We start from the raw sequence: 15,976 nt of genomic DNA, 5'->3' as shown, positions 1-15,976 counted from the left end.
GAGTCAGTGATCCAAGGCTACCTTCCATGTAAACGGAAGCTTTTCTCTGTCCCACTCCTTCCCAAATACCCAGCAGCTGCTTCCCAAATTATCACATGGAGGCTTATATTAATTATAAATGTTTGGCTGGTAGCTTAGGCTTATTACTCACTAGCTCTTAAATCTTACTTAACCCATTTCTATTAATCTAGGCATCACCGCATGGCCTGTGGCTTACTGGTCCTTTGGCATCTTGGTCCTTGGGCAGCTGGCTTGCATCTCCCTCTACTTTGTCCTTCTTCTCCCTGTCTGTCTGTTTGGCTTTCCTGCCCAACCTTATTCTGCCTGGCTATAGGCCAAATCAGCTTTTACTATCACCCACTGAGTACAACATACATTCGCAGAGTACAGAAGGATCCTCCCATAGCACTTTCGTATCTACATTCTATAAATTGAACACTAGACTATATGTGTACTAGACATCACTGTTTGGGGAGAATGAACTCTCAAATGTTGCAGTAAATTACTTAAACCATTGCAAAAGCATTTAATTATAACTGCTTGTCCAGTTAAATATGCTACAGTGAATGTTTAGGATAGTTTTGAAAAGAAATATTTTTATTATTTCAAGATATGTGACCAAGTAACAGTAGTCATTTTTCAGGAAGTCCAGCATGCCCATGCCTGCCCTCAGTCTGTGAGCAAGTAAAATGGAAGTTTCTCTAGGAATATACAAAACAAAACGAATTTTTAATAATAGAGAAATAGCAGTATATATATTAGTGTATGGAGAGAAAGGTGTTTTTCTACTGTTGTCTATGTTTTCCAAAACCTTTGTGAAAATAGTTAACATTCAAGGTATCATTTTAAGCCTAAATCATCCCCTGAAATATACCTCAATGATGGAAACAGACCATACATCTTAGAATATATTTTAATTTATAAATTTTATAACTATCTATATTTTCAAATTTTCTAGGAAATATGAAGTATGAATTTTCTAGTTATGAGTGAGTAATTATCCTTAAACTCAGCTTTATGAAAGTAAACTTGACTAAGTTATTTTTTACTTCATATACACAATTTTCATTGTTACTCTTAAACTTTCATTAGATCTCTCCATTAAATATGGTAATGTGTTGCATAGGAATATTTTCTTTTCTTTTTTATTGTTGTTGTTTTGGTTTTATTTTTTGAGTCACTGTTTCAAGTATTTCAGTCTGTCCATGAAATAACTGTAACAGAGGATTACCTTTGAACTTCTGGTCCTCCTACCTCCCCTCCTAAATACTGAGATTACAGGTGTGAGCTAACATAGCCAATTTATGCAGTGCTGGGTATTGAACTCAAGGCTCTGTGCATGTGAAACAAGTACTGAGCTATATGCCCGGGCCCAGTTCCCATAAACTTATTTTCAAACACATATTATAGTTTGTAATTACATATTACAGCCTTCCCCCACTCCTCAGTTTGTCCCTGGAATCATGGGAAATCTCAGACTAACTGGAAGTCTTTCTTTCTTTCTAACACCTTCAACTACACTGTGAAATGACTCTGTGTTTGCACACATACACACACACACACACACACACACACACACACACTACTTTCAGCATGTGAAAGAAAAACAATAACAAACAAATTGTGTGTGTTATGTGAAATATTTAGGTGGTTGTCCTCTTTTTTAGGTGAGGATATCAGTGAAAAAAACATGAATGTCTTATCCTCTCCGTGAGACCTTCCTTGGCTTTGAGAAAATACCTTCTCATGGTAAAGTCTCTTCCCAAAGATTATCATCAGTTAAGTATAGGCCGAGTTAGTGATAAAAGCCCATCTCTCTTTGACTTAATTTGACAAACTTTGTTGTTATTGTCTTTTGAGACAGGGTCTCCCTCTTCAGCCCTGACTCAGGATTCCTTAAGTAGGTCAGACCATCCTCAAACTTGCAGCAGTCCTCCTGCCTCTGCCTCCTGAAAGCTAGCATTACAAACAGAAACCACTAGATACTGGCTAAAACAGGAGATTCTGAAAGACCTCCACATCTTCTGCATCCCTAGCACCACATTGCCCTGATTCTACCCAATCTTATTTTCTTCTTCTCATCAGAGCTTTGTCACTGAAGGTCACCCCCAGTCGGCCTTCTCTACTCATTCATCCACATCCACCATTTCCAAGGACAGAACAAGAAAAGGAGGGAATAGTCAGTTCTTCTGAATCCCTTAGCGCAGACTTGACCACGTTCTAACACATGAGCTAATGCCTCAAGGAAGGGTGACATTTTCTCCACTGATAGCTAAGGTCCATTAGAATGTGTTTTTATTTCTCTTCCGGCTATAAGGAAGACAACACAATAGTAAAAGATAGCAGTGAGGGAGCATCTGTGAGAAAAGCAGAAGTAAAACTTCACATACCAATGCCCCAAAGAGACCCAGGCCCCAGGAAACATCACAAAGCAAGACAACTTATGGAAATAACCACTAATATTCCACTTTCTAATTCATGAGAGAAAACTTACAACTGAAGGCAAGTCCTAAGTGACATTATAATCATTCTAAAAACAAATAAGTGCACATGTGTAATAAAGCTACATATAGTGCCAAAATATGAAAATGTATCAGAGTTAAGTTTTGCCTATCCTTAAGAAGAAAAAATCTATAACCATGAAAATAGTATCTTTGAAGAATGACCTAAGACTCTACATAAATACTTTTGATGTCATACTAAATTTAAATATTTAAATCTCCCCACAAGTGTACATACTATCTTAGCTTCACATTTATTGCCAGGATAAAATACCCAGCATAATCAACTTAGGGAAGAATTGAACTATCACACATACCCACCATGCAGTTGCTAAAGATATTAACTTTCTGAAATATCTTTATAAAAAGAAACAATTAGAAGTTTGCTTCTGATGGGATAATTGTTTTTTATTTTAATTTCAGCTATTTTGTTATAACATTTTTTCTAAAACTATCCATGCTAATATATATTTCAATCTATAATAACTGAAATAATCCCACTACTTTCTGAAGACAAGTTGGGATCTGTATCCTTTCTTCTGGGCTCTAGGCAAGGGCTGGGGATGATGCTAACTACTTTTTAATCCGTATAAACAACAGCAGGTATTAGCACACTAGATTTTTAAATTATTTGCTGGAAATATCATTAGACAATAAAAATATTTGTTTTAGTTATTTGGTCTTAAAAATAACATTTTAAATCTGAGAACAAAGCAAAAGCTTATAGATTTAGTTAAAACACATTTACTATTAAGAACTCATCATTTAATATGTTTTTGACAAAATTGTAGGAAGTATGCTAGAACTTGTTTGTTAGGTGGTGGGACCTGAGACTCACCATAGAAATGCTGGTTGGCCTAAGAGTTCTAAAGGTATTGAGAAAAATGAATGAAATTGTATTACCCATTTGTTAAAAGTATTAAAATTTGTACACGCCTTTCCTATAACCTGCATGATTATCATTTCCTAAAGGGACTCAGTAAACAAAGGAAAATAACAAGAGAATATTTCTAAATTATAACCACAACTCTAAAAATGCCATTCTTGTTCCTGATTTTAGTAGAATTTTTTAAATTTCCCTCTCAATACCTATTCCATAGAACACTTGAAGTCTCAGAAAGAGCAATAAGAAGACTGAAGGATATCAAGGACATACAAGCAGGAAAGGAAGAACTCAAAGTATATTTATTTGCAGATGATTTTATACATAAAAGACCCTGAATGCTCCATCAGAAAACTTCAGCAACGGATAAATACTTTCATCCAAGGAGCAGGATACAAAATTAACACAAAAATCAGTAGCTTTCTTATAAACAGATGAGAAGAAAGGAGGAAGCAGCATCTTTCACAATACCCTGCCCCCCCCCAGCAAATATATATATATATATATAAAGAACTCTAACCAAGCAAGTGAAAAACTGGTATTACAAACACTTTAAGATAATTCAGGGGAAAAAAATGAAGATGCCAGAAAATAGAAGGATCTCCTATGCTCGTGGATAGTTAAGATTAATATTGTGAAAATGGCCGTCCTATCAAAAGTGATCAACAGATACATCATAATTTGATTCACAGTCCAACATAATTCTTCACAGATACTGAAAATATTTTTCAATCCATAAGGAAACACACACAAATACATACATACATACACACACATACACAACGAGAGAGAGAAAGAGAGAACACACTAAAACAATTCTGAATAATAAATAAAAGAAACGTTAGAGCTATTACCACCCCAGATTTCAAGGTGTGTATCAGAGATATAGTATTGACATAAAAATAGACACATTGATCAATGGAATTTAACTGAAGACCCATCTTTCCACGCATCTACAGACACTGTATATTTAACAAACATGTCAAAAATACATACTGGAGAAAAGATAGCAACTTCAACAAATGGTGTTAATCAACTGGATAGTTACATACAGAAGAATGAAAATAGAACCCTGAACAAGGGACATTGAAATTATGATGGGATAAAGGACAGAGACAGCCAGCCAAACTAGTGGAAATGCATGAACTGTGGACCAATAGCTGAGGAGTCCCCATGGTACTGGACTATGCCCTCTGGATAGGTGAAACATTTGTTTAGCTTGAACTGTTTGGGCCCCTCCAGGCAGTGAGATCAGGACCTATCCCTGGTGCATGAGCAGGCTTTTTGGAGCCCAGTGCCAAAGGTGTGACACCTTGCCCAGTCTTGATACAGAGAAGAAAGGCTTGGACCTGCCTCAACTGAATGTAACAGGCTCTGCTGACTCCCCAGGGGAAATCTTGCCTTGGAGGAGGTGGGAATTGGGGGCAGATTGCGGGGAAGTCTGGGAGCAGGAGGAGGGAGGAGAGGGGGATCTGTGGTTGGTATGTAAAATGAATAGAAAATTTCTTTTTTTTTTTGAGACAGGTTTCTTGATAAAAGAAATAAATTTAATAATTAAAAAGGAAATAGAACCATATCTATCATACTGCACTAAATTCAACTCCAAAATGTATCAAGACCTCAACATAAGACCAGATATCCCAAATCTAACAGAAGAGAAAGTGGGGAATAGGCTTGAACTCAATTAGCAGAGGAAAGGAATATTTGAACAGAATGCCAGTAGCACAGGCACTAAGCCCAACAATTAAAAAAAAATGGTACCTCAGGAAATTAAAAAGCTTCTGTATGGCAAAGTAAAACATCATTCTGACCAAGTGGCAGGATACATAACCGAAAATGATCTTTACCAATTATCTATGTGATAGAGGGTTAGTATCTAGATACATAAAGAACTAAGAAAACTGAACATCAAGAAACAACCCAATTAAAAATAATGTACAGAATTACACAGAAAGTTTTCAAAGGATGAAACACACATGCTGGAGAAACACCTGTTTGACATCCTTAGCCATCAGGGAAATGGAAATTAAAACTAGTAAGGTTTCATCTTACTGCAATCAGAATGGCCAAAATTAATTAAAAATAGTAATATCTCATGCTGGTGAAGATACAGGGAAAGGGGAAGGCTTATTCATTTCTGGTGAAAGTACAAATGGGAAAAGCCACTATGGAAATCTGTGTGGCAGTCTGTATGGAAGCTGGGAATACATCTACCTCAAGATCCAGATATACCACTCTTGGGCATCTACCTCAAGGACTTGACATCTTACTACAGAGATATATGTTCATCCATGCTTATTGTAGCCCTATTCATGATTTGGAAACAACCTAAATGTCCAACAACTGATGAATGGATAATGAAAATGTGATACATACACACAATGACATTATTATTCAGCTGTTAATAAAAATGAAATTATGAATTTTGTAGGAAAATGGATGCAGCTAGAAAAAGCCATCTTCAGTTAAATAACTAAAAAGGACAAATGATGCATATTCCTCTCCTTTGTGGATGTTAGCTTGTATGTTTGTATGCTTGTGTTAATTTTGATTTATTAGTCAATTGAAAAATTAAACAATTCTCCTCTTCCTCATTATCACTGTTTCCAGCACCACCCTGGCCCTTCTTGACAAGCTTCTTCTTCACATGGCCTGTGCAACCAACACCATAAGAAGAACAGAGTTAGAGAAATCAATGTGTTTCTGGGAGTCCAGATAGACAATGAAGGATGGATGTTCACCACCTGCTTGTGGACTCTGAAATGATACTTGTAGATGAGCACATGCCGGCATGGAGACTCAATTTGGCCAGACCTAGCTTAAAGACCTGGGTCTGGACCAACCTCTCCAAGAAATCTTTAATCTTCAGGACTAGGATGTAATCTGGCTTCATCTTGCCTTCATCCAGCACCCAAATATGAACAAGTCACCTTAGCAGAGGACACTGCCTTCAAGAAGATACTGTGAGTCCTTTCTTCCAGCAACAGTGGTTCTCAGGTTGTCTTACAAACCATAGCCAGGGTAAATCTGACCCTCCATAGCTCACTTTTGTTTCAGAAACTGTACTCTCCAATCAGCTTCAGTTCCTGGTCTAGGTGGAATTTCTACAAGTGTCTCCGGGTGGTCACATAGATTTTATGATAAACTCAGCTTCTGGAAACCAGCATGTTGATGTCTCTAGACCCTGCTGTGCCTATGAACTAATGCCTGTGACCAGATGTTAGCTTTAAAGTTTTTGATACATGTGCTACAATCTGAATAACCATAGAAGTTAGGTACCTAGTAAAGGAATAATCAGGGAAAGGCTCTCCCAAGGAGCCAGAAATATATATTTCTATATAACACTATAGAAGATAGTGTTATAGAGAAATAAAAGGGAAATTAGAATATAAGGATTAAATGGGGAGGGTCAGAAAAGAAGGGTAAAGGATTGAATTGGGGTGGTCAGCTAATACTAAGAGCCATTTTAGGGGTCATATGGAAACTTACTATCATAGGAACTTCTTAAAATAAACACATATATGAAAGGAATCTAAATGAAGTTATCATATAATTTGGGCAGCAATGCCCCAACTAGACATCTTACGCTACCAAACAAAACCTTTAGTGCCAAGAATGAGTTACATCTTGTTGAGTTGTTGGCCAAAGGGGTTTCATGGAACCAAATATCACAGGCAATTGTCAAGATTATTTCTTGCTCTCCATATCCTGATGCTAAGTCTCTTTTGCTGAAGACAGCAGTTACTTGGAAGGTACTCTGAATGCTACTGGAGGAGAAGGATATTCATCAACATCACCAAGCTACAGTGACCTCAGTAACCTGTCTGCAAGATACACTGCTACAATAGTGGCACACATACTGTGGAAGTTACCAACCACTTTTTTTTAAAAAATTAAGACCCATTCCATGAGATGGAACCCATACCAGACACTACCAAATTAGTCAAGAATGAGAGACTAAGATAGGTTATGGACCTAGCGGTTAACATAACACTATTATTCTACAATAGAAACATAGTGATAAAATAACTCCTAATGATATATTGATAGACCCATAGGTCAGTGCCTCATTCAACCCTCATCAGAGAAGCAACTTCTTGCAAGTGATGGGAGTTAACACAGAGACCCATAATCATTCTGTGAAATGAGGGTGAGAGACTTCGGAGCACTCAGTTCTAAATAGGATGTCTTCATCAAAATCCCACCTTAAGGCTCGGGGATCTATGTGGAAGAAGAGGTGGAAAGATCATAAGAGACAGAAGCGGTGGATAACTACAATGAAAATATCTCCCAGACACAAAGAACTGATGCTTATATGAACTCACAAAGACTGTGGCCATACACACAAGACCTGCCTAGATTCAAGTCAGAAGGGTCCCCACACTAAGAAGGGAAGGAGACAAAGTGTTCCAGGGCTAGCCAAGAAGATGCTTGCAGTTGCGATTGATACTCACTGGCAAAAGGAAAAGTAGTTTTCTCCAATGGAGTCTCACTGGGTATATCAACCACACTTTAGCACAGGCCCAAAGCCCAGGAGTAGTTGGTACACACACACACACACACACACACACACACACACACACACACACACACACCAAAACAAAACCCACTATGGTAATTTTTTGTACTATGTGTTTCATTTTTCTTTGGCATTCTTTTCTCTTATTGGACTTCTTGCTTAATTTTAGTTTTTGTGTGTTTTTTGAAAGAGAACAAGCATAAAGTTGGGTGGGTAGGGAAGTTGGTGAAGGGGAAAAGATGATCAAAATACATTGTATGAAAATAATTCTTTAACAATACCTATAAAATAGGAAAATTTTCAATTCTAGAATGAGACTCAAAAAATGTTCTTGTACCCTTTCTTCCCATGAAAAAGGGGTTTGGAAGGTAAGGGCCTTGAGCAGAAGACAACTCACAATTTAAATTCCAATTTCACAATTCTGCAGATAAAGTGTAACAACAGTCAATAAAATAGCTTTTCTTCTATTATTCTTAAAGTCAGGATCATCTAACCAAATACTTCCATATGCAATTTAAACTGCAAGAGCCTGAGATATTACACAACTGAAACTATCATTTCCTTTAGAAAAGTCTGATGTTTTAAGACGCACACACACACACACACACACACACACACACACACACACACACACACATCTGATACCAAATTTTACATTCTCTCCACCCAGAATATATGAGCAGGTTGCTCAAGCAGTACATAAAATCATTCACAGAAAATCAGTGGATCCGACAGAATTATTCACCCTATACACCTGTTGTGCACAATGTTGCAGGGTCTGAATTGCTGCAAAGATATTTGGCAATAATGTGTCTCCATTTTCCACTTTGGTAGTGTCCACTTAACCTACCAGTGCTATCCCGTGTATGTAACGGTAATTCAAGCCCCCACATGCTTACTTGAGCTCAATGCTTGACTTGAAACATTTTCAGACGGAGTAATGAAAGTAAATAGCTGCCACTTTCAAGAGTATACACAGTAAGTACTCCTGAAGTTCTTTGAAAGTCCACGTTTAACAGTAAGCTTGTCTGAGTACAGGTTAGAACGTAAAACAACAACAACAACAAAATAGGCATGCTGCTGTGTACTTTTTATTATTTCTGTAATTGCATGATTGCAGCATTTCTCCTTTAACATAAAAAAAAAATTTAGTTTGTTGCAAGCCACAATCAACAAACTAAAAATAGAACAGTAGCAAGCAAACACTGAGACTGTCACTTAAAGAGTTAACTCTAACTGTACAGGCGTTGCACTGTTTTCAACAAAGCCAGTGTCTCAATGACAAAAGAAATCTTGATATTTTTATCTTTTCCTGGTATTTGGGGGTTGTGAAGGGAAAATAGAAACCTGTGAATAACAACAGGACCATGTAGAAAAACACACACATTCAGATTTCTGGTCTGCTAAAGCCAATGACATTAATGGTATAAGATGGGTGATGGGGCAGTGGTGGTGGCCACACCTTTAATCCCAGCACTCAGGAGGCAGAATCAGGTGGATCTTTGTGAGGTTGAGGCCGGCCTGGGATTACAGCTACACAAAGAAACCCTATCTTGAAAAAAAAAAACGGGGGGTTGGTGGATTTAGCTCAGTGGTAGAGTACTTGCCTAGCAAGCACAAGGCCCTGGGTTTGGTCCTCAGCTGGGGTGGGGGGGCGGGAAGATGGGTGAAAATCAGGTGTCTTATGGGAGTATATCTGAATGATAGCAGTAAGGACTGGATGGGGTCCTCATCATACAGATTATGCATTTGGAACGAGGGCACCATGCTGCACAGTTGGGAGCCTTGTTCCTCACACACTGGAATCCCCATGGACATGAAACCTGTCAGCGGAGTATAGTTCAGAGGGATAAGGCTCTCACAGAATAAGTACTTTTCTAGTCTAAAGCCAAGCCATCAGAAAGAATTTCCGATTGAAATAATAGAAACATTTCTGAAGAATAATGCTAATCTCAGTTAATAGAAATACAGCCATGGCGGGCTCCTAAAAGTTCTGAGAAAAACTCAATGCCACGCTGCCATCTCAGACCCTGCGACAGACACACTTAGGAGGACTTGGGAACTCTGATAAACAGTAAAAATGATGAAATCTTAATGAGAAAAATGATGTGGCTACTCCTTACTCCATGAAAAGTCCCAGGCTCGGTGAAGAGTGAGCAAAGGCAACCAAGAATAAATAGATTATCACAGACCTAACATGACAGACACACTCAGCTCATGCTTAGTACAGGAATGTATGCATGTTAGAAACTAAGGTAAACATGAATGCGTGTGTGCCAAAGAGCCAAGTATACCTCAGCTCTTTCCCTGTTCATCCAACCAAAAAGCATAGTATCTTAAACATTTAGTATGTGCTTTCGGCTTTAAAGGATTTTGATGTCAAGAATGAGGGACCTATACAAACAAACAAATAAAATTAGATACATTAAAAAAAAATTGCAACTCGTGATTATTTTAAAGTGATTTGGGAACATTCTGGTGAGATTTATGAAATAATCATAAGCAAAGGGGAGAGACTATGGAAGCCTTCATCATTTAGTTGACATTTGAACAATTCTGAAACGCAATGAAGTCATTGAGGGTATCTATCTATCTATCTATCTATCTATCTATTTATTTATGGTTTTTCGAGACAGGGTTTCTCTGTGTAGCTTTACGCCTTTCCTGGAACTCACTTGGTAGCCCAGGCTGGCCTTGAACTCACAGAGATCCTCCTGGCTCTGCCTCCCGAGTGCTGGGTATTAAAGGTATGCGCCACCCCTGCATAGCGGAGGGTTTTTATTTTTTTAATAAATGTATAGGATGTGCTAAAACCCATGGTGAAATGGTAGCAAACGTATAGAACACATATAGACCCCATGCCTGGGGTTTGGAAAGCTAATTGCACCCACAATTACCTAAAGATGAAATCGCCCTCAAAACTTTGGGGGTAGCTAACACTGTAAGGGTTGAAAGAATCTTCGTCTGATGTGATTCCATTCCCTTTACCTCCATGCTTTTGTTCCTATGTGCCTATGGTTGTGAATCCTTCCAGGGCCTAACAGTTCTCTACCAGTGGGTTTAAACTCTGGCTTCTCATTAGAGTCACCAGAACTTTTACAAAGGGTATCTATCAGCTTGGGCCATTTCCGAGGTTTCTGATTCAATAGGTCCAGAGTTGGAGCCTCTGAGCTTCCAACAGTGACTGGTTCCTTTCAAAAGCACATCAGGAAAAATCACTCTGCAGGTAACCATTCTGGTTTGCCAGGGTGAATGTGTTTTTGACAAGATTAAACAGACATCAAAAAGGAATAATTAATGCCATGGAGTGCCAAACCAACTCAGAACTTCAAGACTCACATGTCTACACATAAAAGGAATTTGTCCAAGACAGTTTTGTGAATTCCAGCCCTGATGTTTTTAAATGAATGTATGAATGCTGCCTAAAGATCTGAGATAAGTGATAATTTATGTGAACAGTAATGGAAAGCCACTGAAAATTTTTTCAGGAGAACACTAACAATTAAGATATATACATATATATATTCTGCAGGTCAGGTCATTCAGGGACATCCAAGAGAAATGATTGGAGGAAGGCAAAGATGATCTCGAGCCTATTAATTCAGGAATCTAGTAAATGTTATATAAGTACTGTTTACTGAGAAGTAACCAGGGGAAATGTTGAGAGCTAGCAATGTTGTTGTAAAGGAACACATGTCCCCCTCTAGGCATAGTGACTGCAGGTTATATGGGCAACACAGCACAGCATATACAGATTGGAAATTCAAGATAAGGAGATTTTAAATGGAGTTAAGCTTTTTGGATCTATCTTCATATAGCTAAGTTTTTTAAATCAAATGACTAGGATGAGCTTACCCTGCAGGGACGAAGGCAGAATTAGGAAGGATCACTGGCATATGCAACAGGAAAACATTGAGAAAGTAGATTGATGGGAAATGGCCAGCCAAGCAGCTGTAATACCAGAAGACAGTGGCAAATGGTTACCAAGAGAAAAGAGTGATTAAGGAAGGGGTATTCAAAGGACAGGGCCAGGTGCTGTGACAGTTGCTATGGAGGACGGAACACAATTCTAATCACTGTGCGTTCAGGAACAGACACAGTACTGTGAAAGGAGTAAGACACAGAAAAGGCTAATCAGTGTGGTGACACATTGTGCACCCCAATAAAGCTTACCTGGGATCAGAGGACAGAGCCAGCCACTAAATTAGACATAGAGGTCAGGCAGTGGTGGCACACACCCTTAATCCTATCACTCAGGAAGCAGAGATCCATCTGGATCTCTGTGAGTTCAAGGCCACACTGGGCTACAAGAGAGAAACAGAACCAGGCAGTGGTGACACATGCCTTTAATCCCAGGAAGTAATATGGCAGGGCACAGGAAAGATATATAAGGCGTGAGGAAACAGGAACTCACTCACTTTAGGCTGAAGATTTTATAGAGGTAAGCTAGTGGCTGGCTGTTTTGCTTCTCTGATCTTTCAGCTTTCACCCCAATATCTGGCTCTGGGTTTTTTGTTTTGTTTTGTTTTGTTTTGTTTTTTTAATCATAAGACCTTTTAAGATTTGAGTTACAAGTAAGTGTGTCATATTAGGACTTCTATCACTCAACATCTTCTCAAATCTTTAATTTCATCAATGGGCTGTTCACAAAGAAACCTTCACAAGAGCTAAGGAAACTAGATGAGCAACTACACCACCTGAGTGTAGAGGGGAGCTGAAAAGTGGCACACTGAAAAGATTTCACATCGTCCATGTCACTCCATCAACCTCAGGTGCCTCAGCATTGAAGGAGAATTATGCTCCCTCCCAGGAGTAGAGAAGAAAAGTAGGTGCTACAGATCTTGTCTTCAACCCCACGTCCCAGGAAAACCTACACCCAGGCTCCAGGCTATTGCTGTCACCCTGAGCTCCCAGACACAACCAGATCCTACTGTACTTAGGCTCCAGACCTCCTGGGCTCTTGACTTCTGGGTTAATCCTAATGCCAGGATGATGTTAGCAATGCTAAGGACTTCAGTCAGTTCCAGCACCATGAGACCCAGCAGCTAGAGCCTTTGGGAGCAGTGCAGCACCAGTTTTCTTTGATGAAGAATTTAAGCCCAACCCTTGTACTCAGGAACAGGCCCACTTGAGCACTGGTTTAAAACCTAGCGGGAGTCCAGTCAAGGAGAAAGAAGAGGGATTCTATGAGCAAATGCATCAGGACCATGAAGGGGAAACATTCAAGGACAACCAAACCAAAGTGGAGGGGACTCATAAAAGTTGGATCAATGTCTGTGGAGCCCACATAGGACTGTACCAGGCCCTCTGCATGGTAAGACAGTTGTGTAGCTTGATCTGTTTGGGGGTCCCCTAGTGGTAGGATCAGAATCCATCTCTGGTGCATGAGCAGGCTTTTTGGAACCTACTACCAAGGATGGGACACCTCCTGAAGCCTTGAGGCAGAGGGAAGGGCTTTGACTTGTCTCTATTGGATGTGCATCCCCATGGGAGGCCTTGCCTTTTTGTGGGTGGGAGTGGGGGATAGGTTGAGAGGGAGAGGCTGGGGAAGTGGGAGGAGGGAAGAGGGAGATCTTTGATTGGTGTGTAAAATGAATGGAAAAATATTCTTAATTAAAAAAGAGAAAAGAAAAAAACCTACAAACCTAAAGAAGTTAGATAAGAAAGTCATCTCCTTAGTGTAGAGGGGAATAGGGCATTTTGACATAAGATGTCTCACTGTCTACCATCTGTTGGTGGTACAGGAAAAGGAAAAAGAAAATACCATGTGGGAGTAGAGAGGAAAATGAATACTAGTCTTTTAATTACCTGTATCCTACTTCTAGGTAAGTCTTTTGTACCCAGGCTTTGGTCTAGCTCCTTTTAATGTGAACTCCAGGTTGACACTTGTGGATCTAAGATACAGATCTACTCAGGGACCAGATCAATAGAACTGCACCAATGGTTACAAGTTCTAGGCCAAATCCTGTAGACCAAGTAGCCAAGCACTCGACTTGTTGATCCAAGCACCACTTCATCCTGTCCAAAACCTGCAGTACTCTACTCTCAGAATGAAAATATCATGTAGGCAGAACACCAACAAGGAAACAATGGGCTAAAAACTACACATTAAATAAAACCAAAATGTCAAAAATTTCACAAAGTCATGGAAACCAAAAAGCAAAGCCTCAAACAATAAAGAAGATAATTAATAAATTAAAAATACCTTAAGACAAAAAAAACACAATATAAAATCTACTAAAGTTATGAGCTATGAGAAATCAGTTATAAAAGGTAAGCTACAAAGTCTCACAAATAAAGGAGAAATATCCCAAATCAAACAACTTAACACTTTCTTCAGAGAAACAGGAAAACATTAATCCCTAAAGGTAGCAAAGGGGAGGAAATAATACAAGGAAGTTCAGAAATAAATGAAATAGAGACTTAGAAAATAATAGTTAATATAAACATTGATGAGTACATGGTTCATACCTGTAATCCCAGCCCTCCATATGATGAGAAAGAAGTATTTCTACAAGTTCAAGCTCAGGCTGGGATATACAGAAAGATGCTGTATCCAAAGAATTCATGAATCATAAAACTAATACTCTTTAATATAATTAGAAACAAAAAAATCAATAAATCTTTAGCTGGATTAAGAAAAAGAAAGGTTCTCATAAAATTACAAATGAAAGAGAACACCTAACAACTGATAGCACAAAATCAAAAAAAGATAAATTTGGACAACTAAGAATGACTGTGTAACAATGAACTGGAAAATACAGGAAAACTGAGTAAATTTAAAAAATTAAACACAATCTGACAATCATAAAAAGGGAAAATCTGAATAAATCAATAATGATAAGGAATTGAATGAGTAACAAAAGGCCTTTCATAAAAAAAGTCCTGAATCCTAGCAACCAGTAAAATGAGAAATAATACATGTTCCTCTCAAAGGCTTCCAAAAAAAAAAAAAAAAAAGTAAGAATTCATTCTGCAAGGTCAGCATTACCCTGATACTAGAAACATAGATGGGCACTAAAAAAAATATGGAAAATATAGGTCAATATCCCAGACTAATAAAATTCTAAAATTCCTGAAGAAGCTAACTGGTCACTGCTGGCCACCCCAAAACCAGCTAAAACTAATAAATGTTTATTTATTTAAACCTACATTTAAAATCAGTAATATTTCTATATTTTAGCAATAAATTATCAAAAAGGAAAGCAATATCTAACCTACAGTAAGTACTGAAAATAATAAACATTTAGGAATACATTTTATCAAAATGGTGACTATACACTGAAAATTGTGAAGCAGTCAAGCAAGAAATAAAACAAAAATATGGTCTGGAGGGATGTATCCATGTGTAAAAGTGTATAATAGTCTTGCAGAGAACCCAGGCTTGTGTCACAGTGCCTACATTGGAACCACCTGTAAGTCTAGATCCAGGAGATTGGGTTCCATCTTCTGGCCCGCATCTTAATTAAAAAAAAATAAAATCTTCAGAACTAGAATATTACATAAAATATATGGAAAGATATGATGTGCTTGGAACTGAAGAACAACAATTGTGACTTTCTCATGACTCTAAATGATGCACAGACTCTGTGTTATCCTTATGAACATATCAATGTCATTTTTCCAGTAGCAGACAAAAAAAATCATAAAACTCATGTATGTTAAAAAAGAAAACCTGAATAACAAAATCAGTCTTGAACAAAAAGTACAAATCTGGAGACATTACACCCTCTGACTTCAAAATAAATTCAAAGCTAGAGTAACTAGATATCAAGGCATGAGTAACAAAATATGGATTTTGTAGAATATGTAACTTGTAAATAAATCCATATATTATGGTTGATTTTTTTTTTACTTTCACTCATAAATGATGCCAAGAAAAGTACAGATCAATACGCAGAAGAAGAGAATTCAACTTTGTGTTATATAATATACATACAAGCCCCACTCCAAGTAAGCTAAAGGATAAATATTAGGGAAGAACTTCAATTAAATAGCTAGTATAATAATGACTAGCTGTGATCCCCAAAACACAGGCCACAAAAAATAAAAAATGACACATAATGAACAAAA

The 15,976-nt window shown here is 38.0% G+C and overlaps 1 protein-coding gene and 1 pseudogene across 1 annotated transcript in view; both read right to left on the bottom strand.

Moving 5' to 3' along the window:
- Ctnna3 (catenin alpha 3) overlaps positions 1–15,976 on the bottom strand; it is a 1,414,880-nt gene that overhangs the window by 574,873 nt on the left and 824,031 nt on the right. The window lies entirely within an intron of this gene.
- LOC118569779 lies at positions 5,900–6,551 on the bottom strand (annotated as a pseudogene).

Source organism: Onychomys torridus, chromosome 18 (genome assembly GCF_903995425.1).
Source record: "Onychomys torridus chromosome 18, mOncTor1.1, whole genome shotgun sequence".
NCBI classification, from domain to species: Eukaryota; Metazoa; Chordata; class Mammalia; order Rodentia; family Cricetidae; genus Onychomys; species Onychomys torridus.
Note: the sequence above shows the minus strand (reverse complement) of the source record. Positions and strands in the feature narration are given on the sequence as shown.